The sequence below is a fragment of the Cupressus sempervirens genome, chromosome 4 (assembly GCF_028749045.1).
Source record: "Cupressus sempervirens isolate cs-2001-9-10 chromosome 4, ASM2874904v1, whole genome shotgun sequence".
In the NCBI taxonomy this organism is placed as follows: domain Eukaryota; kingdom Viridiplantae; phylum Streptophyta; class Pinopsida; order Cupressales; family Cupressaceae; genus Cupressus; species Cupressus sempervirens.
The window spans coordinates 547,392,173-547,418,765 of NC_143121.1; positions in this window are offsets into that span (position 1 = coordinate 547,392,173).

The window sequence follows — 26,593 nt, forward strand, 5'->3', positions numbered from 1 at the left end:
GACAATGCTTATTGGGTTGAAGGACTAAAGCATAATATGCTAAGTGTGGCACAACTTATCAACATTGGATTCAAGGTAGAATTCATGCATGGAAAGGAAGGATTATTGGATGACAAAGGAAAACTAATTAGATCAGGCAAACAAACAAAAGGTATCCTATTTTATCTTAATCTTGGTGATTGCTCATGTTTTATTGCTCAAGTTGAAGAAAGTTGGTTATGGCATAGAAGGTTATGTCATGAAAATTTTGATAAAATGGTGAAAATAAGAAAATTTAGGAAAGTAAGAGGTATTCCTAGTTTAAAGAAACCAAATGTTGGTTTATGCAAGAACTGTCAATTTAGCAAAATGGGAAAGACTAGTTTTAAAAGAAAAAACTATCAATCTGAAGATATCTTAGAAATTGTGCATACTAATTTGTGTGGACCTATTGGAGTAGAAAGCTATAGTGGAGAAAAATTCTTTATTCTTTTTGTTGATGACTACTCTACAGTGATGACTATTATTTATTTAAGAGAGAAGTCAAAAGCATTTGAGAAATTCAAATGATATTTGGCAAGAGTAGAGAATGAAATAGGGAAAAGATTGAAATGCTTAGGATCAGACAGAGGTGGTGAATTTATCTCCAATGAATTCAATAACTTTTGCATTGAAAGAGGAATCAAAAGACATGTATTAGCCCCTAGAACTCCCAAGAAGAATGGAATAGCTAAAAGGAGAAACATATCCATCATGGATTGTGTAAGGACTTTGATGATTGAAAATAACATTGCTATCAAATACTTGAAGGAAGCTATCAGCACTATAGTCCATACTTTGAACTTAGTTCAGTTGAAGAAGGATTCAAACAAGACTCCCTATGAACTATGGTATGGCTAGAAACCCAATGTAAGTTACCTAAAAGTATTTGGAAGTAAATGTTATATCTTGAAATATTCTAGAAAAGGAAAGTTTGATGTAAAAAGTGATGAAGGTATATTTCTAGGATACTCCAGCAAAAGCAAGGCATATAAATGTTTAAATTTGTCTACTCACAAAATCATAGAAAGTGCACATGTGAGAATTGATGAGTTTGCAAAAAAGGTTGAAGAAGAAAGCAAGAAAGAACCAAAAGACTACAAAAAGTTAGTCTACTATAAATTTGACACTTTGCTAGGTATATTTGATAATAAGGAGACTACATATGTCAAGCCTAGTATAGTTATTGAGTCACAAATAGTTTAGATTGAGTCACAGGAATCCAAGTTACAATCTAAAGCTATCAAGCCAATGCTTACCAAGTCTGAAGGACCTGAGCTGTAGATAGAACAACATGAGTCTCAAGTTTAAATTCAAGAGGAAGACAGTGCAATTCATTCAAAAGGCAAAAAACCTGTATTAGCCAAGTATGTCAGAAGGCATCATACACCTGATCAGATTATTGGAGATAAAATAGAAGGCACTATGACAAGATGTAAGCTAAAAGGTACATGTTTACTTGTTAAATTTGAACCTAGAAGTGTTAAAGATGCATTGGAAAATGAAAGTTCGATTGAGGTTATGAATGAAAAAATTGAACAAATAGAGAAGAACAAAACCTATACTTTTGTACCTAGGCCCAAAGACAAAAATGTGATTGGCACAAAATGGGTATTTAGGAATAAGTTGAATGAAGATGGTAAGGTATCAAGAAACAAAGCTAGATTGGTATGTAAAGGTTACTGTCAAGAAGAAGGCATTGATTATGGTGAAAATTTTGCTCCTGTTGCAAGATTGGAAGGTGTCAAGACCTTACTTGCATATGCATAACATAAAGGATCAGATGGAGCTTAAATCTACATTTCTCAATGGTATTCTTGATGAAGAAGTCTACATTGAACAACCAGAAGGTTTTGTTGATCCAGATAAAAGGGACATGGTTTGCAAGCTGCACAAAGCTTTTTATGATCTAAAACAAGCTCCTAGAGCATGGCATGAAAGATTACATAACTACCTTATGAAAATTGGTTTTCAAAGAACTAAAGATAATAGTAGCTTGTACATCAAGGAAGGACTAGATAAGAAGATTGTATTGGCAGAAATATTTGTGGATGATACTTTATTTACAGGGAACGATAATCTATGCAAAGAATTTTTAGAGAAAATGAACAAAGAGTTTGAAATGTCTATGTTTGGTCAGATTAAGTTCTTTGTTGGATTATAGATACAATCGAGAAATAATGGTATCTACATCACTCAGGCTAAGTATATCAAGGAGATACTCAAGAAGTTTTGTATGGAAGATACAAAACCAGTTGGAACCTCCATGTGTACTAGATTAAAGCTTACCAAAGATGATGACTCAAAATAGGTAGATCAGACCTTGTATAGATCAATGATTGGAAAATTATAGTATGTAGTTCATACAAGACTTAACATTGCTCCTGCAGTTGGTATAGTTGCAAGATTCTTGGCAAAACCTAGAGAAAATCATATGATGGTGTTAGATTGTGGTGACTGATTAGGAAAGTACTGTAAAATTTTTTTTTAGGGAAGTAGCCAACATGGTAGCCGACATATTATGGCCGACATATGGCCGACATGTTATAACCCTAAAGCGGTTTAATACTTGTATAAAAAGGGCTTAGGGTTGGGTATTTTTCATGTGTGGTGATACAAAATTGGTTCTTGCGGCAGTATTGAGCTATAAGGGATTACGGATTGTAATCAGGTTGTAATCACTGGATTGTAATAAGATCAGACTTGCTATTTGGTGGACGTAGCCCAGGGATTGGGTGAACCACGTTAAATCTTGGTGCCTTGTGTTCATTTCTGTGTGTTCTATGATTTTCTGTTATTGGTTATATTTGCATGTAGTTTTTATTTCTGTCCATGGTTTATCCTAACAGATGGCAATCAAAAGAATCTTGAGATATTTGAAAGGCACTGAAGACTATGGTTTATGGTATAAACTTGGAGGAAATCTAAAACTAAAATTGTTTATTGATGCTGATTGGGTAGGAAATATTGATGACAAAAAAAGCACAAGTGGAGCATTCGTTCTTGGTAAAAGGTTGGTATCTTGGACAAGCAAGAAGCAAAACTACACATCCCAATCCATGATAGAAGGAAAATATGTTGCAACAACAGTAAATTATTCTAACATTGTTTGGTTTAAAAAATTGTTGCAAGGTATGAAGGTTGAAATCAAGGAACCAATTGTCATGTTTTGTGATAATATGAGCACAATTAACATATCAAAGAATCTAGTGATGCATTCCAAAACCAAGCATAGTGCTATAATATATCATTTTGTCAGAGAATTGATATAGAACAATGAAATCAGATTGGAGTATGTTCATACAAAAGAATGGATTGCATACATATTTACCAAGCCATTACCTAAGGATGCATTCTTGTATCTAAGAGGCAAGTTATGGGTCATTCCCCTATCTGAAGCTCACTAAGTGAAGCTTTAGTGATGCATCAATAGGAACCTAGTCAAAGATAAATTAGTTGATGCTGCATAATCAAGAAAAAAATGTATATGAATCAGTACTCAAGGTACATTGATACTCATTTGGTATGTGTTGTCTTTGGCATGTGTTGTTAAAGAGGGAGAGTTTACTATCATATCTTTCTAAAATTTATTTTGAGAAAGAAGTTATGTAATTCCTCCATAGAGGGAGATTACTACATAAAAGAAAAGCTTGTGGTATAAAATTTAAGAGGGAGAAAATTTCTATCAGAGAAAGTCTTGTTTTCAAATTTCATTATGCTATGACATGTTGTGTTGCCATAAATGCCAAAGAGGGAGTTTGTTAGATACAATTAACTAATTATTTGTTGTCTTTGATGTCACATAAATGTCATATCAGTTCTCAAGCAGTGTCTACCTAGCTCACTTGGGCATCGAAGGAAAATATGGCAGAAAACAATGTTAACCAAGTTCTCATGGTTAATGAAGGAAAATTGGTCAAAGTTAGTATTAACTAACTTCACCCAATTTCCAAAGGATTTGTGCAAAGTTCACAGTGTTAATCAAGCTTTTTTTGGTTAACACAAGAAATCATTTTGAGACCAATGTTTACCAAGCTGGGTTGACTATGAAAGGATTTTGTTGATTTGGGATATGAAGTTTAATTATTTCAAGTATTGATTCTAGTTGACTATGGTAATGATTATTGGTCATTGTAATCTATATTGAGCCAACTTGATAATCTAAATGATATAAATATAAGGTCAAGCTATGATTTTTAGTAGTATGCAAGTGTATTGATTGATTGAGAAGGAAAGTGTGTCAGTGAACTTGAAGGATGGTTAGATATCCTTGTGGAGCAGCAAAGTAATATTCAATCAGGAAGGATCAAGTTTTTTTGAACAAATCAGAGATCTAGATTCAACAATTTAGTTGCATCTCAAGCAAGTCATTTCATTGTTACTCTCCAACCATTGTAGTAGTGATTTGAAATCTCTTAATAGATTTGGTCTAACAACCAATACTAAATCCTCTAATAGGGTGACAGTTCCATTGAATTGTTTTAAAGACCTCTTACAAGGCCACTCCTAAATAGGTGATTAAATCCTCTAATAAGGTCACACCTAACAGTTTGTTTTGTAACCTTTAACTAGGTTGGCTCCTAATAGAGCTCACTTTAGAAGAGTGAAAAATAATAACTAGTTACATTGGTGGTTTTTTCCATACTGGGGTTCCATGTTAAATCTAGTGTCTCTTGTGTTCATTTCTTTTCTCTCATGCTTGCAAATTATTACTATTAATGTTAGATCTACTGAAGTAAAACATACTCTGTATTTACCAAGTTACAACATTTTTAGTATGTTTATAGAGTGACAATAGTAATTAGTTTTTTCAGAAATCTAAAGGATCTATGGATATATTTTGTGGTAACTAATTCACACCCCCCCCTCTCTAGGTTACTCTATCTACATTTCCAATAATCCATTCTCCTCATCGAAGGAAATTATGAAGAAGTTAATAAGGAAACAAAAAAGGCTATAATCACATTAAACACAAAAGGCTATAGTCACATTTATGTCTACTATGCCTAAGGAAAGTGCACAACTAGAGGAGGTAAGCCAGATGCCTAAGGAAAGTGTGTAGCCAGAGGAGGCAAGCCAGACACTTAAGGAGTGTGTGTAGATAGAGGAAGCAAGTTCTACTATAGATAGTCCACCCCAAAATTTTGAGCAACCAAATAAAACACCTATTTCTAGTAATTCACCACATGTCACCATTGGTAATGAACCTATGCAAGCAGATAACACCATGGTGACAATTGACAAAATTGAGGATCCATTCAAGTTTTTTGGTGCTAGTATTGTTGGTAGTATTGTGGATTATAGTAGCTCATCTAATGGAGTAGAAGATCAGGAGCCAAAGGAAGAAGATGCACCTTCTGCAAAGAAAATTGAGTCTAGTAGTGAAGCAGCTATTTCAAATGTACCCTTGACACCAGATTTAGTAACAACATCCACACCACCTACTCAAGAAATAGTGGTTATAGCAATAATAGCTCAGTAAGATGAAGAAGATGAAGAAAAAAATCTCTTATCTTCTTTGAGAATTTTTTTTGAAAAGAAGAAACTAGTTAAGTCCATTGAAAAGACTTCGATTTCAGCACTAGACAGAATGGAAAAGATAGTGAGCCCTATTGGAACACCTATAGACATTCAACAACACACAACAATCTTATGTAAAGATTTTGATGATGAGTTCACAACACTCACTAATCTGGCTACAATTTAAGCACAAACAGAGCATGATGGTAAACTCCTTAATACCATGTACACAAATATAAGAAATGATATAGAAACTTTGAATGTATGCATTAAGGCATTAAGACAGAGTATTGAAGTAGGAAAATAAGTTTTTATGCTAAGTGCAACTTGGCTACATCAATCTTCAAATTTTTGATGAGAAAATCAAAGAGAAGGTAACTAAGCTTTAGATGCTTACTGGTAACTTTCTGAGATAGAATTAGAAGTTATTAAATATTGAGCATGCAATGCAAGCTATTTATGATAACATCAAAGATTTACAAGCAAAAAGGAGAAATCTCTGAAAAGATTTACTCTTTTGAGAGATCATTTATCTCCACAGGTAACATTGCTAGAAAATTAGTTGGAAGAATGCTTGGCAACAAAGTCCTCATATGAAAAATTTGTGGCAACATATTTAAATGCAACAAAGTTAGCCACATATGCCTTATGTGCACTAATCAATGTATTTGATGTACTAAAAGATAGTTGGAAGATATAGCTTGTGCAATTGAAGACAAACTTCAGTGATTGTTTTTCCAAGCTTTGATGTAGCTACCAAATTTTGACATACTTTCCTTTTGTGACACCTTTATCATTGATGTCAAAGGGGGAGATATATGGAAAATTGTAAAAAGAAAAATAAGGAAATACATACATACATCCATACATACATATAAATATTAGTAATCTATAAGGGGGAGAAATAAGAGTTATAAGGGATGTAATCTTCTTAAAACATGAATACAATGTTTTTTACAATGTTATGGTTATTTGTTTTGTTTGGTGTGATAACATGTTTAGAACTTAACCAATTTTCACAAAATGTTGTGATCAATGCCAAAGGGGGAGATTGTTGGAAATATGTTCGATAAATCAAATAAGGTAAGTAACATGGTTGTCATTTATGGCAACATATTTGCTTTATGGATTAGTCATGTTCATTGGCGAAGGAAAAATTGTCTAAGTATTAGACAACATCACAACAACATGACATATTTAATGATAGTAGAATATTCCCTTAGAATATTCTCTTATGTAGTTAACCAAAGATGCATGGCATCATACTAATAATTTATACCAATGTGCATGCTTGTATGATCAACCAAGTCTAGGTTATGAAGGAATTTGTAATGCAGTAATGATACAATGTAGAATAGAGCATGTCAGTAGAATGTGTTAAACAACTTGATTTATTATTTTGAATCATCATTTCTTAATGAGCCAACTCTAATGATGTTATGTGAGATGACTAAGGAAGAATTTACTAATATGTTTGGTATAAGTAAAGAACTTCATTTTATGAAGTTAGAGAGAAGTGAAGAAGAAGTGAGAAAGATATAATTAGTGATTGTAAACTTGATATGATCTTGTGAAATGAGAGTAACAAGTGAATGCAATATTATGACATATGATACAAAGCATTTTTATGTGATATATGATGCAAATTGATAGATACATAGTCACTCTTGTATGAAGAATTGTTAGTCAGAAGATTTGCAAAGCACAACAAGTATCTCAGTATTGTATGTATACTTATTTTCTTGAAGATCTTATTGTATAGTTGCATGTTAGGGTAGTGGGCTCTTCTTGCACACACTTGTATATGATCCACCAAATCCTAATAGGGTTGAAGCAAATCCTAATAGAGTTGAGGGTTCTAACAAGACCTAGTCTCCTAACAGAGACTTGAGACACTATACATTCTTCATAGACTCCTAACAGGGTCAATATCCTTGATTGGATTCTTTATATAGTGAATCATCTAGTGGGTTTCATCCCCACCGAGGTTTTGCCTTGGCCAAGATTTCCCTAGTTAAAAAAATATGGTATTATGATCTCTCTTTGTATAAGGTTGTTTATACTATTCAACATTATTGGTTTATGTTCTTATGCATGTGGTAAAGTGATTAATAATGTCCAGTTGTGGGCAAAAAGATTGAAAATACTGATTCACCCCCCCTCTCAGTATTATCTATTTCTAACAAGGATCTGCTAGGTTTGTGTCATCACAATTTGATAGTCTATAAGTGCCAATCCCAAAGGACTCTATGATAATGTAAGGACCAGTCTAATTGGCTTCCCACTTTCCTTTCTTTTCTCTAGCTGCTTGATTCTTAGGGTTTTCTTAGAGCACTAGATCACCAGTCTAAAAAAATAAGGTTTAACCTTTTTGTTGTAATGTCTTGATAACCTATTCTAATACACTTTGAGATGTTCATGTGTTGCATGTTGATGCTCTTCTAACAACTCTAGCTGCTCTAGATGGGCTACTCTATAATCTTCATCTAATCAGATGTCCCGAAGAGTAACTGTCAAGGATGGGATCTCAACTTTTAAAGGAAGAATAGCTTCACATCCATAAACCAAGGAGAAGGGTGTCATGCCTATAGGTGTCCTGACACTCATCCTATAGGCCCAAAGGGTAGGATTCAATTGTAAATGCCAATCTCTACCAATATCATTGGTGGTTCTTTTGAGGATGTTGATAATGGTTTTGTTGGTGGCCTTTGCTTGGCCATTGCCTTGGGGGTAATAAATTGACTGGTGTATAATGTGAATTTTTTCACATATTCATCAATGATTTTATTTTTAAAGTACAAGGCATTGTTTGTGAGAATGGCATGGGGTATGTCAAACTGACAAATGATATGGTTTAGAATGAAGGAAGATATTTGTTTTTTTGTAGAGTCAGCAAGTGACACCACTTTGACCCACTTGGTAAAGTATTCCATGGCAGTGATAATCCATTTATGCTTGCCTAAGGAAGGTGGATGGATGACTCCAATCAAATCAAAGACCCACTAATAAAAAGGACCTGGTGTGGCCAAAGGGTTAAGCTCTTGGGCTGGTTCATGAACAAGGTTACCATGGATTTGGAATTTTTTGCAAGTTTTGACATAGTTGATAGAATATTTTTCCATGGTTGGCCAAAAATAACCCATCCTAAGAATCTTCTTTGCTAGTGTAAACCCATTAGAGTGTGACCCAAAAATCCTTACATGGACTTCCTGCAGAGTGACTCTAGACTCATCCTTTTCCTAGCATCTAAATAAAGTACCATCAAGACCCTTCCTATAAAAATTTTTTTCCACCATAGTGTAATGTGAGGTTTGACATATGAAATTTCATTTTTGGTTATGTGAGAGGTCAGATAGAATGGTCTTATCATGGAGGTAAGTGATGATGGGGTTATACCAAAGGGAATTAGGAGCATCTAGGTGGAAAATGATAAGGGAATTGGGTTGAATAAATGTAGGTTGAACCATCTCTTCTAATAAGAACTCATATTGCTCGTGCTTCTCTGGGAGCTAGAGTAAGGAGGCCAAGGTGGCCATAGCATCTGCTACTTTATTTTTATCTCTAGGAATTTGTTCAAAAGTAATATGAACAAAACATGCCTTGAGGGTGTCAACCATATGTTTGTAAGGCAATACATTTTCAATCTTTGGTCTGATAAGTGTCAATGACTTGATTCATGATCAACTGGGAGTCGCCATAAACCTCTAGTGTTGTTAGTTTCCATTCTAAAGCTAGTTTGAGACCCAAGACCAATGCCTCATATTCTGTCATGTTGTTGGTGCAAGGGAAAAGTAGTTTGTAAAACTTAGGGATGGTAACACCTAGTGGTGTGATGAACAAAATACTAACACCTGATCCATGATGGGTGTAGGAACCATCAAAATAAAATTTCTATGTTACTAGCTTTGTCTGAAGAATGTGCATATTTGGGATATTAGCTAGGATAGGATTTGAACTCTCTATAGGTGCCTCTACCAATTGATTGACAATGGCCTATCCTTCTATTGCTTTCCTATCAATGTACTCAATGTCAAATTCACTTAGGATCATCACCCATTTGGCCAACCTGATTGTTAATGCTATTTTGTTGAGAAGATATTTGAGGGGGTTGATCTTGTAGATGAGCTTGAATTTGTGTGTTAGAAGATAATGACATAGCTTTTGGGAAGAAAAAACTATGGCTAGACATGCCTCTTCAATAAAAGTGTAATTGAGCTCATAATTGACCAAGGTATGACTGATGTAATAGATATCTTGTTCCTTTCCTTGGTCATTTTCTTGTGCTAGGAGGGCTCCGATTGATTTATCTATTAGAGAAATGTATAGTAACAAAGGTTTGTGTGATACTAGAGGTACTAACATGGGTGGATTCATCAAGTAGGTTTTGAGTAAGTCAAAAGCTTTCTGAGACTGATCATTCCACTAAAAAATTATGTCTTTGTGTAATAAGTGGGTGAAAGCTACACACTTTTCGGCTAAATAAGAAATAAACTGACAAACTAATTGAAGCCTACCTTGAAGAGAGTGTAACTGACTCAAGTTTTTTGGAGGTTGCATGTTGATTATGGCTTGGACCTTTTTAGGGTTAACTTCTATTCCTTTGGCTAAGATAATGTATCCTAGAAGCTTGCTTGATTTAATGCCAAAATCACATTTCTTGGGATTGAGCCTAACTTTGAATGCTTCTAGGTGGGTGAATATCTTGGCTAGTATGGGGAGATGTTCTTCTCAACTATGGAATTTTGTGAGGATGCCATTCACATTATCTTCCATAAAGATATGCATCATATCATGAAAGATAGTAGTCATGGCATGTTGATATGTGGCCCCAATGTTTTTTATCCCAAAGGCTATTTTCGCTTGATCTTTTGGTGCTATCCTTATCTAATTATACCCTAAAAAACCATCCATGAGTGAAAACATTGAATGGTCTACTGTCAAGTCTACAATGGTGTCAATGTTGGGAAGAGGGAAGTCATCTTTGGGACATGCTTTGTTTAAATCTCAAAAATCAATGCAGATGCATATGCTACCAGAACAATGTTGGACATCCATGACATGTACACCAAGGGCCAGATGAAATTGGTATTGATTAACTTCTCTAACTCTACTTTGACTAGTAGAGCTACATGGGGATGCATCTTTCAAAGCTTTTGTTTCACTAGCTTGACCTTTAGAGAAATGTTGAGATGGTGGAGAATTAAAGTTGGGTCTAATCTAGGCATATTTGGGTATGTAAGACCACATAAATTTTATCTATCTTTCTTCAATGAAGCAAAAAAATGTATTTCTTTCCTACGTTCTTAGGTATTGTAATAAATAAATGACCCTTAATTCTTGCTCTATGCCAATATTGACCTATTCTGTTGGTTCAATCAAAATAGAATATCTTTCCTTAGAGTGTTTGGGTAAGGTATCAATTAACCCATCCATGGGTGCCATAGTTGGGTTTTCACTTTGGGATGTGTCATTTCTATTTGTTTCCATTTTTTTTTCAAGATCAGCTAAAACTTGGTAGTGATCATTAAGGCAATGAAATTCTTGACCTATTCTAGTGTGACTGAGGTGATTGATATCAAACCCAACTATATATATCTCTTTTTTTATTCATTGAAAAAATGGTTCAACCACATTAAGGTAGACAAAAATGTGATGGTCAGTGTCAAATTGAGGAATGTGGTGAGGCTCAGTTTTTTCCTAGCTAATAATTTTGGGATGGACTAGGGAGAGTGGTTCATAATATAGGAAGGGTTCAATGGGGTTTAAAGATATGACTTTATTGGATGGCTTGTACACTATATTCATTAGATCTATTACATGATCTTCCTCTAGAGTATTAGGAAAAATAGAGCTTGTGAGAGGCTTGTAGTAGTCATCTCCAACCTCTATTGGAAAGAAGTTAGGAAATAGGGTTTGAAACTGAAAACCTTCAACATGTTCATCATATTCTAAGCTACTCTAATGTACATTGACTCTTGGTGAAGTGGGTCTCAGAAAAGAGATCATTCCTTGTGTAGTTGAACTATCAGATGTGGGTATGTGAACAACAACACATTCTTTGTCATGGAGAGACTCCTCAAATAATGATTCAAATTCTCATTTAGTGGAATCATCATCATCTTTGTCATCGATGGGATGTAAACCTGAGAGGGATAGATTTATATTTATGATGTCATTGGTTGTCTGGCTATTACCATCCCTTTGCTTAGGTACCCACACCAAGGTGAAAGAGGAGGAATCACTATGCGTAGGACAAGTCTCAAAAAATATTTGTGTCTTGTCTTGTTCATCATACCCTACCCCCGTTTTGGACTTGTTAGATCTGAATTGTGCTATTAGAGGTTCGATGATGCCTATCCCTTTCCCTAAGGGACCATCTCCCATATATCCCATTTTTTCATGAGATCAAAACCTTTTTCATGTAGGTGGGGGGAGATGTCAATTTTTCTTTGATTGATTTTTTCTATTGAGTTTGGAGGTGTTCTACTTGCTTTCATAAAATGTGTGTGATAAGGCTTAGTGGCAGATGATGGTTTCCCATGAGATTTTAGAGAAAGTGAGGAATCAATAAAGGAGACTGAGTACTTGCCCACCCCTTTGCATTGCAATTTACACTTTCTATCAAATTCATTCATCAATATATCCATTTCTTCATAGTGTGATTGTTTAGGGTCTTTGGATGATGATGGTGAAGGAAGGGAAGGACTCAAACAACCAACTTTCTCTTTACCCTTAGCTGATGTTGATGAGTGGTTGTCATTTTGACTGGTAGATCATGAAGCATCTATAGATGTGGATTGGTTGATGTTATCTATCAGTGTGCCAATTTCTTCCCTATTATGAGGGACAAGGGAATTACAATATTGAGCAAAATGTTGATCTCTAGGTATGGTCACCTCTTGACCCATGTAAGGAAATTTAAGACTTTGATGTTAGGTAGAGGGAACGACTTGCATGTCATGAATCCACAGTCTTCCCAATAGGATGTTAAAAGTTAATTGTAGGTCTAAGACTTGAAAAATAGTTTCTTTCAGAACTGGTCCTACTTTGATTGGTAGAATAACCATGCCTTTGGAGGATCTCTCCTCATTGTTGTAGGCTTTGATGGTAATTTTCTTTCTTGGGTCAACAACATCCGGTACATACCCTAGGGCTTTTACTATATTGAGTGTGCAAATATTGAGGCCTACCCCACCATTGACCAATGCTCTTTTTACTCTATTTTTGTGGATAAAGACTTCAATATGCAAAGGAGAGTTTTGTGGCTAAATGAAAGACATGTCATCTTGGGCTGAAAAAGATACACAGTGAGGGGAAACTAGATTGCAAACCATGCTTTGAAATCTACTCACATCTAGATCATTTGGCACTAAGGCTTTGGTGAGTATTTCGTTATGCTCTAGGGAGATTTGCAATAGTTCAAAGATGGAGATGTGGGCTAGAGTCTTAAGTAACTGGTTGACTAGGTTGTACTTGGGCAAGGAGGAACTTGCAACTAAATGATCAAGATTTTTCATAGGTCTTGGTAAGATAACTTTAGAGGCTTGGCCTCATGTAATGACATTTGAGGATTATTTTTTGTTTTTGTCCTTAACTATGATAACATTCACAACATCAGCAAAATTGGAGATCATGTTAATGGTGCTATCATAATGATGCACATAATTAACCTTAGTCTAATTAGCTTTGGAAGATTCCCCAATTTCATGGCTCTGAAGGGGTTGTTAAAGGCTATTTGGTCTTCATTTTTGGTAAGATTGTTCACTTCGATGGTTCTGTCATTGATTAATTGTTGTATTGCTCCCTTAAGGGAAAAAAAATTATTTTTTAGGTGCCCCCTATTTTGATGGTAGGCAAAAATGTGCTTGTCATTCCACCACTTTTACTTAACTTGGGGTTTATAGGGTTTGGCCTTAGGAAGTACAATGAGCTCATCAGCCAAGAGGGTTTGCAAGGCACTTTCGTAAGTGTTACCTAGGGTTTTAAAACCCTAAGTATTACCCCTCCCAAATTAAAAAATTGAAATACTTTAAAGGTTAAAATATTATAAATTATTTTTCATAATATTTAATTATTTATATAATTAAATATTAATAAATCCAAAATAATTAAAAATTAAACTTTTAAAGTAACATGTATTTCCCTCATAATTAATTCTACCAAGAATTAATTATTAATGTGATCATGGAAGTAAAATGGCAAGTGCAGGGTAGGGTAATTTGGAAAGTTCAAAATAATTAATTCTTTAAGAGAATTAATTATCATTGTAATGGGAAAATTGGTTCAATAGGAAGTTCTAGTGGTTTCTAAACTTCTTTGGGAAAATTATTTAATGGGTGAAAAAGAATTGTAATGGGTTCTTGTTCTTCTTGGGTTGGAAAATGTCTGTACATTTTTCAAGAAAAGGGAAGGTATTTTGAGTTGGAAGTTTTGTAACAGGGAAAAGAGAGATTTATTTTGTTTTACCATGCTTTGATTTGATTTGTAGGAATAGGGTAAGCCTATGGTTATGTTGTTATGTATTTGAGATGTAGGAACTTTATATGTCAGATTTTGGAGTTTGGATATGAGTTTCTTAGAATAATGTTGATTATATAGTCACTTTTGTCATATCTAAGATACATTTCTTGTATCATCATTTATTGTTTGTAAAACGAAGAAATCTTCCTTCCATTTTCTCTATAATAAGAAAGATTGGCCAAGTAGTCTTGTGGTTGCTTGTTCATCTTTTTTCTTTTATATTGTTTATAGATCTTGAAAACACATTCATTTCATGTCTATGAATGAATGTCATAAAACCTTAAGTACCTTCAGGTCAAAGGTACATCCACTCATTTCAATTCATTGCAAATTTGTAAATGAGGGAGCTGTACCTCTCAATTAAGAGGAAGATTATCAATGAAATGATAATCTATCCAATTATTAGTATAATTTGTTCTTCTTTGAAGCATATTGAGTCATTATTTGCATTTTTATTGGAAGGAAAAAACTATTTACTAATAGTAAGACACATCGATAGGAGTATACACCTTGGGTATATCAGAGGATTGATATCTATGGGGAGAAGGAGCTTGATTGTAAGCATCTTGTTGATTAGACGTCGAGGGAGTTTCTATATTACATTGATAGAATTGGAGGGTGTTATCTTATTTGGAAGTGTAGGAGTTGGTATCGTTAATGATGGGATACACTAGTACATTTGACCCCATTTTTAGACCAAAATTTTTGACCATCTATTAAAATGGGGTGAAATTGGTCAGAATAGACAATGAAAAATGTCTTTTTTAAAAAATCCATGCTTGTTGTGTTGGTCAAAATTTTGACCAACATGGGCTTGAAATTTTTTGATTTTAACATAACAAGCCTGTGTTGGTCGAAATTTTGACCAACACAAGCTCGTTATGTTAAAATCAAAAAAGTTTTATTTTGTGTGGGTTGCGAGTGGAACTATAGTCGGTCCATTTGTAGGAAGGGCTCGTGGGCTGCAGAGAGTGAGAAGTTCTTCAATTGGAGTGGCTAATGCTAACCCTCATCCAAATCCTTGCATGCAGGGAAACCCTAATAGGCTAAGAACCCCACCTACTTCTAAACCAAATCATTTTGCAGCCATTCTTGTGAAGCTTGACATTACCAACACATTGTTTGACCTAGAAAACATGAGGATTAATTTTGAGGCATATGAAGAAATTCTTGTTGAAACCAGTGGGGAAAATGTGCCTCCTTTGGTAAGCACTTTTGTAGAAATCGATCTGGGTGAGGCACTGAATCTCAATATAAACCATTGCAACTATGTTAAGCCCACTCTTGTGCAGAGGTATGCAATACAAATCTTGTTGGCTAACAGGGATTTGATGGGTTGTGCTCAGACTAGATTAGGTAAAATAGTCGCCTTCTATTTTCCCATCATTTCTGCCACATGAAGTGGGCCTAACTTTAGCATATAAATTTTAAGCCTCTCTTATGTGTGTTTCTCTCATAGTCCTTGTACGAGGTGAGCATGGTTTGGTGGTCCATTTTCTAAAAGGTCTCTATCTAAGGGCATAAATAAATGTAGTGGTTTCTTGTAGAGGGAGTTTGAGCATTTCTAGGCTATGAGAAAGATGATTGGATGATATGTTGCCAACAAGAATGCTTGTTATTCTACCTACTTATGTTTCTCACTAGAATTTATTTCAAAAGAGGGGCAAATCATTATTAATAGTTGGAGATAATTAAGGGTACAGAGTGCTCAGGGCACATGACCCTCATTAATAGCTGGCACTTGTACTACTTTAATAATACTGCTTAATAGTAACTGGAGTATTTTCTGTAGGTTGTCTGCTGCTTTGGGCTTATTGGTTTGCTCTGAAAAGCCTAAGGGAGTGTGGATTTTGAAAGAGGGATTAATGGGACACCATTCTTGTTGCAACAAATAGAAGGTGAGAAGTGTAATGCACTGCCAAGGGATCCAAAATAATTAACCTAAAATTTTACTAAGTTTTCTAAACAATTTTTTTTTTTAAACATGAAAGATAAACCATTCATATCAAACACATAGTAGCGAAAGTAATAACATACAATAAACTATAAGCATACATAACAAGTCACATTCCTTAAGGATCCCAAGTCATTGGATCACATTTAATCTAACTAGTACTAAGTCTAACAACTACCACATCCACATGAAAGAATAATTTAAGAAGTCCAATGTCCATAATATACATTCGTTTTCAAATGCCTATTCAGAATGCTCAATTATCCACTATACATGTCACAGGGTATGAAAGGCTTAAAAGAATAACCATATGTAGAAATAAAGATACATCATCCTCATCAAATCTATGATACAAGTGCAATAAAGTAAATGAAACCAAATTCCATACATGATACATCATCATAGAAGATAAAAACATCCATCGTAAAGTATAACCATACATCACAAACACCACTAACTAAGTGCATGATTCCTTCGAATTGTAAATAGCATCATTAGACCATCATAAGCCCTAGCCATCCCTCAGTGCATAACATCCCAAGTCACCGAAGAGATCATCAGTATTATCATAGTAGGGATGTCACTCCTAAAACATACTACAACATATGCATAAGGAAATCTAACATGCAAGAATAAAGCATAAGATGATCCTAAAAAGTAGATAACATCATCTATCACATGCTAATCATCAATATAAAGAAACATGTCAGTAACTAACATCTAGCATAATGATCCAAGAATAGAAGGAAGGTAAAGAAAACCAACAAAGAATGCACTGGAGGAGATAGGCTCAAGTCAAAATCCACATGTCAAGAGTACATCAACCAAAAATCACCAGTTATCATCAATGAAAGTAAATAACCATAATAAACACATTCAACAATAATTACACCACTAGAGGTACACACAAACTCTATAGAGGAGACTCAGGCTACATTCTAGGGAGTTTCATCACATGGTTGCTTGAGTTACCCTGGACTGGTCTCTCAATAGACCTCGGACCCTCAAGCATTGAGTTACCCTGGACTAGTTACTCTGAACCTCAGACTCTCAATGTGGCACATGTGGAACTAGAAAGCCCTCTCATGAAGATGAGGCAATCATCCCATTCCCATCCTTAGTCTATACAAGCACTTAAGGCATGGGTAGGTCAAATATCTCTAACTTATCTTGTTAGTGTGTTTCCCCAAAATTATTAATTACTAGATTATCACTTATTACATAACTTGCAATAGGTTACCCTGGTACTAACCACTTTTGGCCCCAGACCCCTACTACAAGCCACTCCCAAAGACATGTACGTAGAGAACCTCTTTTAAGAACATAAAACACAGTTGTGTCCCATACCACAACATTCACAATAATCAAACTCGGTTATTTAACAAGCAACTTGAAAATAAATTGGTACTTCCACCCAAGTACACATAAATGCTCCACAAAGTAAACCTCATAAATATAATTTCCAATTTGAATCACAGGACATATCATGACATCTAGCCACATAAATAGTATAAAGGATATCTCACAAAACCTCAGGTGTATACCCTAGTTTGGCCAAGTTTCATGAAAATCACAAATCAAAGAGCCATATAAATCATCTCAGTTCTAAACAAATTACTGGAAAACATCAAAAGATAATCCACAATATTCACATCAACTCTCCACGAGTAACTAAAATGAAACAAAAGACAATCATAATACTCACAAAAGTTCTTTACAAGCAACTAAAAGGCATTAAATAATAATCCATAATATTCATCGGTTCTTCACGAGCAACCAGAAAATATCTCAAAATAATACTGATCGAAGACTCCAAAATGGTCAAGTCAAACATGTCACAATGTGACATCATCAAGATCAATAGCAAACACTTTAGTCCCATCAAGGTGACTGAAAAGTAATCCAAGTACAACTGATCGATGACTCAAAAATGGTTAAGTCATGTATCTCAAATACATACACCTTAGCTTCACACAAGAAGACTAGAAAGCAATAACAATCAGTAAATACAAACATCTCATAGAGCACACCATCACATTACCATGGTTGGATTTAGAAAGATCGAGATCAAATAACATCAACATGCCATCGCAAACACATAACCCCTGAGCCTTTGGTAACAACCTAAGACTGGTCAACAATCTAGTCAACCCCAAAATCCCAAAACACAAACAATATACATACCACAATGTAAGTTTCATGTTTGGGTTTAGCTCTAAACACACAATGTCAATTTATAGTAAAGTTCCAATTTTCACTTCAGTGTGAGCTTTCAAATTTAAAGAGGTACATCTTACTGGATATGGTTTAACTCATTCGATTGCTCAAATATAATACAAAATTACCCCATTCAATTTCCAAAGATAATCAAGATACAAATACATGGTTATGCCAAGTAAGAGATTTCAATTTTCATTTCAAAGTATATTCTAGGTAAAAGTATTCTTCGTTCACCCCAATAATTAAACCCATCTGGATATTCAAATAACAAACATCATAGAGGAACAAACACATGTTTTAGTTTGCTTTTGCAATCATGTGGTTAAGCCAAACATGAGGTTTTCAGATTTTATATCAAGTATATTTCAAGCATATAAGATTCTCCATTTAATCTCCAAGTCAACCCATTTATCTTTTCGAATAAAACATAGAATTATCCCTCCATTATTTTAAACAATTTTCTAAAATAGTCAAAAGATAATTATTTAATCATTAAACTAATTCCCATTGACTTTTAATAAAATCATTGCATTATTTTACTAAAATCAATGTTACTAATAATTAAATAAAACTCCCTTAATTCCAAGAGCATCTCCCATTATTCAAATCTCTAGAATAATACTTATCTTCTTTTAAATAATTAATTTGCAAATTCCTTAAAACACTCCAAGGCAATCATTTATTTAAAATAATCTTCATTGATTTTAAGTAAAATCAATCTCATTCAATTATTTAATTCCACTAAACACTTATTATTATTTTTTCTTTTAATTTGCCCTCATTTAAAAATTCATTTATTTAAATTGACTAATAATTAATTGCACTTCTTCTACTATTAACTAATCTTAATTAAATTAAATTTAATTAGATTAGTTAATAAATCATATAAAACTAATGCATAATAATAAGATTCTATTTTAATTCGAACCTAAACTCGAATCAATTTCCAAATCTTGATTCTGCTAGGGGAGATTGCAATAATATTTTTAATTCCTATAACTGGATGAAACAATATGCATGCCCAAATTCCAAATTACAAAATTAAAGATTCATTCATAGAGAATTATTCAGACACACATAACAGAAATGATGAAAATAGGAAGGGAAAGAGCATAATAAAATATGTGAAATAATCATGAGTGCCTACCTGGACATTGATGCTAATTTGCTATGCCTTAGAAAATTGTAGAGAAGCTCCTCCTCTTAGAACCTTCTCCTTTTTGAAAATTCCTTCCTTCTCCAACATTCACAATTCCTCCAAGAACCAAAACCTCATCCAAGTGACTACAAGTGCTTGTAGAAGCATATGAAGATGTCCATACACACTAGGAGAGCCTCTATATAAAGGCCTCTAAGAAGCATCTAGAATGTGTCTAGAAAGAACTAAGAGATAAGCATGACAACTAAGCACATAACTTCCATGATAAGAAGATAAAGATGATGAGGTGTCTAGAATGTTGTAGACACCATGTGCTCAAATAATATGCTAACTCCTAAGTGTAGACAACACGTGCATAATTAGAGTACAAACTCCTGTGTTGTCAACATGACAACTCATGAGAGTTCGCATACTCCTATAAATATTAAAATAATGCACATTAATTTATTTAATTAAATTTCTTTATTTAATATTCACTTGACTCCTTTTAAAATTAATTTATTATTATTTTAAATCTCATGCACTTATCGTGCAATCATGACATTTTTAATTAATTAATTTATTTTCCCACTTTAAAATTTATTTTTGAAACTTAATTAATAAAATATTTATTAACTTAAATAATAATATTATTTAACATTTATTTAAAAATGAACACTAAACATATTATTATTAAGTTAAATAAATATTATCACGTTCCAACTTTGAACTTATAATTTTTATCTCCAAATTTAATTCTTTTATTTAATTGATTTCCCAATTAATTAAATAAAATTAAATAAAAAAATATCATATTAATTTTCCATTTAATTAAGTCATTAATTAAATCTTTTAATTAGACTTAATTAATAGAAAATACACCAAGGACTTACAAAGTAAAATACAAAAATCCATCATAGCGAAATGCAAACTAGGGTAGGCAATACAAGAAGGGGATTGTGGTCTCCTGAAGAAGATGAAAAATTGGTTAAATATGTTACCACCCATGGTCATGGCTGTTGGAGCTTAGTTCCCAAGCAAGCAAGTTTTACGTTTTCCACAACATTAATTTTTGGATCTTTTCTTATAACTTTTGAAAATATATGGTTCCCACCTTGAGTAATGGCCACCATGTAATAACATTTTTGCTAACAAGGATGGTGTCATTGAACAGATAGTGTTAGGTAAATTGGAGAAGTTTGAGGAGTATGGAATGCCTTGATAAAATAAAGACTTTTTAATGTGTTTTAAGTCTGAGTGTGCTAGAACATGACAATTGTTTCTTATGTATTTTTAAAACACACACACCAAATACATCACAAGTTATCATGTCAAAGGAAACATGCTATAGGCATTAGAGCATTTTAAGATGATTGTATCATGTCCAATTTTATTTTTGAACTCCTTAAATATCCTTAGGTAATTGCAGGTCAATTTATAGATTCTTTTATTTTTTCATCCTTGTTGATAGAGTAATTCATTTCGCAAACATTAAAGACATGAGTTGCTATGTGGTAGATCAATTGAATGACTGGAATTTTGTGGTTCCTTCACCATCGATTTGGGTGTGAATTTTTTCCAATGCAGTAGATGTTCATGATAAAACAATCCATTTTTCAAATAGCTACTAAGTGTTTGATCAATTTAACAATGCATGTTTGGAAGCTCTTTAATCAACTTAATAGTGCATGTTTGATATCAATGTTTGGGGGAAATAACTTAAGAAAAAAAAAAAAAAAAAAAAAATTAAAAAAAATATATATATATATATATATATATGTACATTTTTACAGGTCTACAATGATGTGGAAAGAGTTGCAGGCTAAGATGGATCGACTATCTCAAACCAGATCTCAAGTGCATCTGCTTCTCCCTACAGGAAGAAAGGCTCATTATTGAGATTCATAGAATCCTTAGAAATAGGTAAACTTAATTTTAAGGCATGTAGAAACCATAAATAATTCCATAAAGGAAAAGGATTCTATCCTACCATGTATAGAAGATATAAAATATTAATTGTGAGTTGTATTATTTCTTACATTGCTAGAGGCCTATATGATTTACTCTATGTTCTTTAGATTTGTATATTTGCACTTTTCTTTCCCATCAAACTCATTCTTTGAGTATCATGAATAACCTTCTTTTCTTTGCACTTAGTTAGAGAAACATCTTATTGTTGGATTAATTATCAACATTTTCTTTTGAAATTCATGAGATCATCTCTTATGTTCAATAAGTCTAATAATTGTATCAAGCAATGGCAGATCTATCTTTTGATACAAGAACAACTACACTTGCAACACTCATTAAGTAGATAGTTTGTATATTACATGTAGCATATAAGAAAGAAGAAAAAGATAATAGTGTGGTATAATTGGATTTTATATCTACATCAGACTACTTATTGGGATTTAATTCAAGGTAGAGGTTTTATTATACCCTAATTCTTTCTATGATGGTTAAAATTTTGCGTGAGATGCCTACTTACAATGGGCTAAAGCACCGATTCAAATCCTCTTTTTTAATAATCAGCACTTTGGGAGCCATACTCTTACGTATATCAAATCATGTGGTTCTATCTATTTAAGGGATAATAGCTTTATCCTATAAACTCAAACATTAATCTCTATACAGATGGGCGCAGATAGCGAAGCATTTGCCTGGGCAAATAGAAAATGAAGTAATTTTTTTTTGGAATTCATGTATTAAAAAGAAACTCTTGGCCCAAGGAATGGACATTAATACACACCAACTTATTAACAATTGTAGTAGCAGCAACAAGAAATAGTCCCAAAGTACCAAAAATTTATTAGATGGACAAGGTGGTGTTAGTTTCATGGGAGGCCATTTATTAGGATCACTATATATATAATGTTCCTCCAAGGCCACATGCAGTAAGGAGCTCATTTCCCCTGGCACTTATTTTGTCCCCAACCAAGGAATTATCAATTCTAGGAAGTTTCACAAGTGATCATCATATTCATTTCATGCATATCATTTAGGAATATACGTTTCAGTTGCATAATGTCTTTTGTCTTTTCATTGTTTTATTTTTTTGCTTTACTTAAAGGTATTTCCAATTGACTTCTTGTCTTCATTTTGATTAAGTTGTAAATGATTTAGATTTTAGTTATAGAACATGTTCTTAAATTATATCAAGTGATTTTTAAATGGTTTTCTACTATATACCCTTGGCCATCTATTTCAAGAATGTATAAATGAGTTCTAATTATTATTTTTGTTTTACCTAACAGTATTTCCAATTGATTTCTTTTCATCATTTTGATTAAGTTGCAAACAATTTAGATTTTAGTTACAACATGTATTCAAAAATTATTTCAAGTAATTTTAAAATGGTTTGCTATTGTATAGCTCTAGTGTTGTGGTGTTTTTGATATATGTATTATTTTTTAATGCTATTCTGGCAATATTTCCCCTCAAGTAGGAGGGATTTCCCAATATATGTCTAGTGTTATGGCATTTTTGATATATTTTTTATTTGTTTTTGATAAGATAAACAAGTTTTAAGGGATCCTGAAACCCATAAGTTTTACAAAAAATAAGGCTAATAATAAGCAAAAGAAGCCCAACCAAAATAGAGGTCCAACAGCTGAAAAAAGCCCGAAGGCCCAACCCAAAAAAAAGGCCCACAGAAAGGCCAGAAAACAAACAAACTGAAACAGACTATAGAAAGCCTGTCCAAAAGCCAAAAGCCAGAAAGATGAAAATACAAAAGACAAGAAAACTAGTCTTCAGTTATCTTCTCCATTTCCTGCATAGTCTGAGCTGCCTTGACTATCTTTTGTTGCTCCTTTGCCATTTGATCCTAGACCTTCTCCATGCCCTGATCCATACTGGTGAATGTACTGATTATGGCCTTGTCATCATTCAGCCTGGCCTTATCCCTGTTCTGTCCTCCCTCCTCCACCAGGAAGCCCCTGTCCTTAAGTTTACCAGCAAGGGATTGGATGTTGTCATTCATCAAACTCAAGAGAGAAATCATCTGACTTGCCAGGTTGTGGTTGTAGTTTTAAAGATTTCTAAATCTCCTTTCATTTAAGCTTTCTCTGTTATCCTGGTCCTCCTGGCTGTCAATACCTATCTTATTCTTAGTACATTCCATCTGGGATACCCTTTCTCTAACTTCCTCTAGCTCATGGAAGAGCCATTTGATTGATTTGAAGTTGTCAATCATACTACTGCAAGCATTATTTAGAAGGTTCATTCCAGTCTCCCTTGCATTGTCTGAAATGGCCAGGATAGCTGGGTCTATGAGCTCATTGAGCTTAGGCTCCTCCAGGTTGTCCACCAGGATCTGAGGGTTCATAACTTCCCTAAAAATCCCCATAGTAGCAGTCCTCACATTGAAATTTTTCTAGGCCTTTCTTCTATTATTGACCTGCACTTCCCCCTCGTTCTCACCAGTGATGACATTCACTTTTTCCTCTGAAGGAGGCTGAGACTGGATAGGGGAGAGGGGAAGAGGAATAGCATCCGTCCTCTGATTTCTAGTCTCCTCAACTCTCACTACCTCCCTCTTCCATTTTTTCCTAGGTTTCTCCTCTTCCAACTCCTCCTCTGACACTTTGTCAGAATCTTCTGTATCCATTTCCTCCTCCTCCTTAGCATAACTCTCTTTTGCTTGAGCTTTTCCGTGATCCCTAGGGCTTTTCCTACTGGGAGTTGTAGCTGTGGATTGTTTCCTATCTTGACCTTTTTTCTTCTTTCCTGAGGTAACATTCTCCTCCTCCGAGCTAATGCTCTCAATGTCATCAAAGTTAGAAGAAAAGCTAGAGCTACCTTTGTCTACATCCTCAACTTGAGGAGGGTTATTGCATATAGACTAAGCTTTGAAATGCTCATGGATGAGGAGAAATAATCCCTCATGCAAAGCAGGGTCAACAGTGGCTTTCTTCTTGAAACTAGAGTTTGCCTTGTTCATAGAAGTGAGAAGGTAAAAGGGAATGGAAATTCTACTCTTATGGCAAAAATGATTTAAAATCACAAAATGGTGAGTTCTCACCCGATCAAACCTAGGGTCCAGGGTAACATAATCAATGAGGGAAAATAAAACATACCTTCAAAACTTCTTTATAGTCTCCATCACATAGAAAGACTCTTTCTTTTCCAGCTTGTTCATCTTTGCAGAATTTCTCACGAACTCCTTTACTGCATTGGACGAAAATTTCTTGTCCCTATAGAATTTGAAACCCTCCATAGGGATACCAGTGACCTCCGCAACCACCTCCTCTGTGATTTAGAAAGAAACCCTATTTACCTTGACCTTTCCATTGTTCCACGAGTTCACCATACTGTTGGTGACCTCAGGGTCAAAACCATGGAGTTTCTCAAAAAAATTTGCAACCCCGCCCTTTTCTAGTTTTTTCCAGACTTTTCCCATATTCTTCCACTTCTCCACTTCACCCACTGGCTCCTTTCTACTCTATTCTCCAGTCATGACATCCATTTTTTCTTCAACTATTGTCATGAGCCCCAATCTCTACAAATTTTTCCTAGCCAAGATTTTGGCTCTGTTTCTATTATTGGGTTCATGACCATTCGCCTCTCTGATACAATAGCAAGTGAAAATGATAACGATCCTCCAAACATGTCGAAATGACGAAAAAATTCCTTGAGATTACGAAAACCAAGAAACTTATTATGGCTCGTGCCAACATCCAATCTTTCTTTATTAAACATGATGATAGTTAGATTGACCTATACTTCCGTGGATTTTCTCCAGCTTGATTAGTGACTTAGCCTCCATCAAAAAATCTTTTTCGGAATGCTAGGTCATTTCTTTGTCTGCTCCCACCCTTTTGTTAGCAAACCAATCAGCAACTGGGTTTGCCTCTCTAAACACATGAGTGACATGGACCTTCTCAAATTTTGTGAGGGCAACACGTGTCTCATCAATTATATTTGCAATCGACCAAGAGGGGGGAGATTTCATTAATATTGTTAATTATGTTTTTGGAGTCCCCTTCAAGCCAAAGCTTGGAAACGCCAGCTTCAAAAGCCAGCTTTACCACACTGCACGCTACTCTGGCTTTAGCAAAATGGTTGGTTTGAGTTCCAAGCGGGAGAGCAAAGGCTGCAATCCCCTCCCCAAAATTGTTTCTTATAATTCCATCACTTCTAGAGGGGCCAGGGTTGCCCTTAGAAGCGCCATTGAAGTTGGCTTTTGACCATCCTTCTGGGGGTAGAATCCATCTGGCATCCTATCTTTTGGGATTCCTATCTTTTTCTTTAACCGTCTTCCTATCCCCTATATCAACTTGCCCCTCCTTCATCACTTAAAGGTTTTCTTTTATGTTTTTCAAAATCTTTCTTCCCAGAATTATTGCCGGCTCCTCTCTATCCCTAAAAATTTTGTTGTTCCTTTCCTTCCAGATGCTCCAACAGAAGTGAGGCAAAACTAGGCATAATTATCCCGTCGACCTGCAATTTTACAAAGGCTTTTTCGATGACTGAAAAAGTTGATGAGGTTATCCAGCCAGCACTAGAGAATCTCCATTTCCTGATTAAGAGAACTCCACACCTCCCTAGCAAAGTCACATTGAATGAAGATATGATTTCTCAACTCAAACTGGTTTTTATAGAGTGGGCATCTGCTAGGCATAACATGACCTTTGTTCATGAGATTATCTTGCATTAGGATTTTGTTCTGAAGGGCCAGCCAATAAAATATGTTGATCTTTGGAGTGAGGCCCGTGAGCCAGGCATTCGCCCAAGGGGGTTTCTTCTTTAAACCCCAGAGAGAGTTGTAGCCAGAAGCAACATAATAACTTCCATTGGGATTATCCCTCCAGACTAGCTCATCCTTATTATTACTAGGGATCGAAGAGTTAAGCATAGTCATTATTGGTTTCAAATCCTCAAAAATGAGGGAAACGTCTCTCCATTCCTAACCAACCTATAATTTCTTACTTTAAACCCATATAGCTCCATGCATTCTTGCACCCATCTCTCAAATATTGGGTTGTTAGAAAGTGGGCCTTGACATAACCACCTGTCAAACCAAAACTGAATATCCTCTCCATTGCCTAGTTTCCAAGAGACCCTTGCCTTAGCTAGGTCCCTGGCCTTCAAGATACCATTCCAAATAGTCAACCCTTTAGGGATGTCCTCATTGAATAAAGTAAACTGAAGAGAGGGTCTTCTGAGGTATTTATTTTTCAGAATGTCTATCCATTCACCAGTGTTATTGAAGGTTCGCCAGA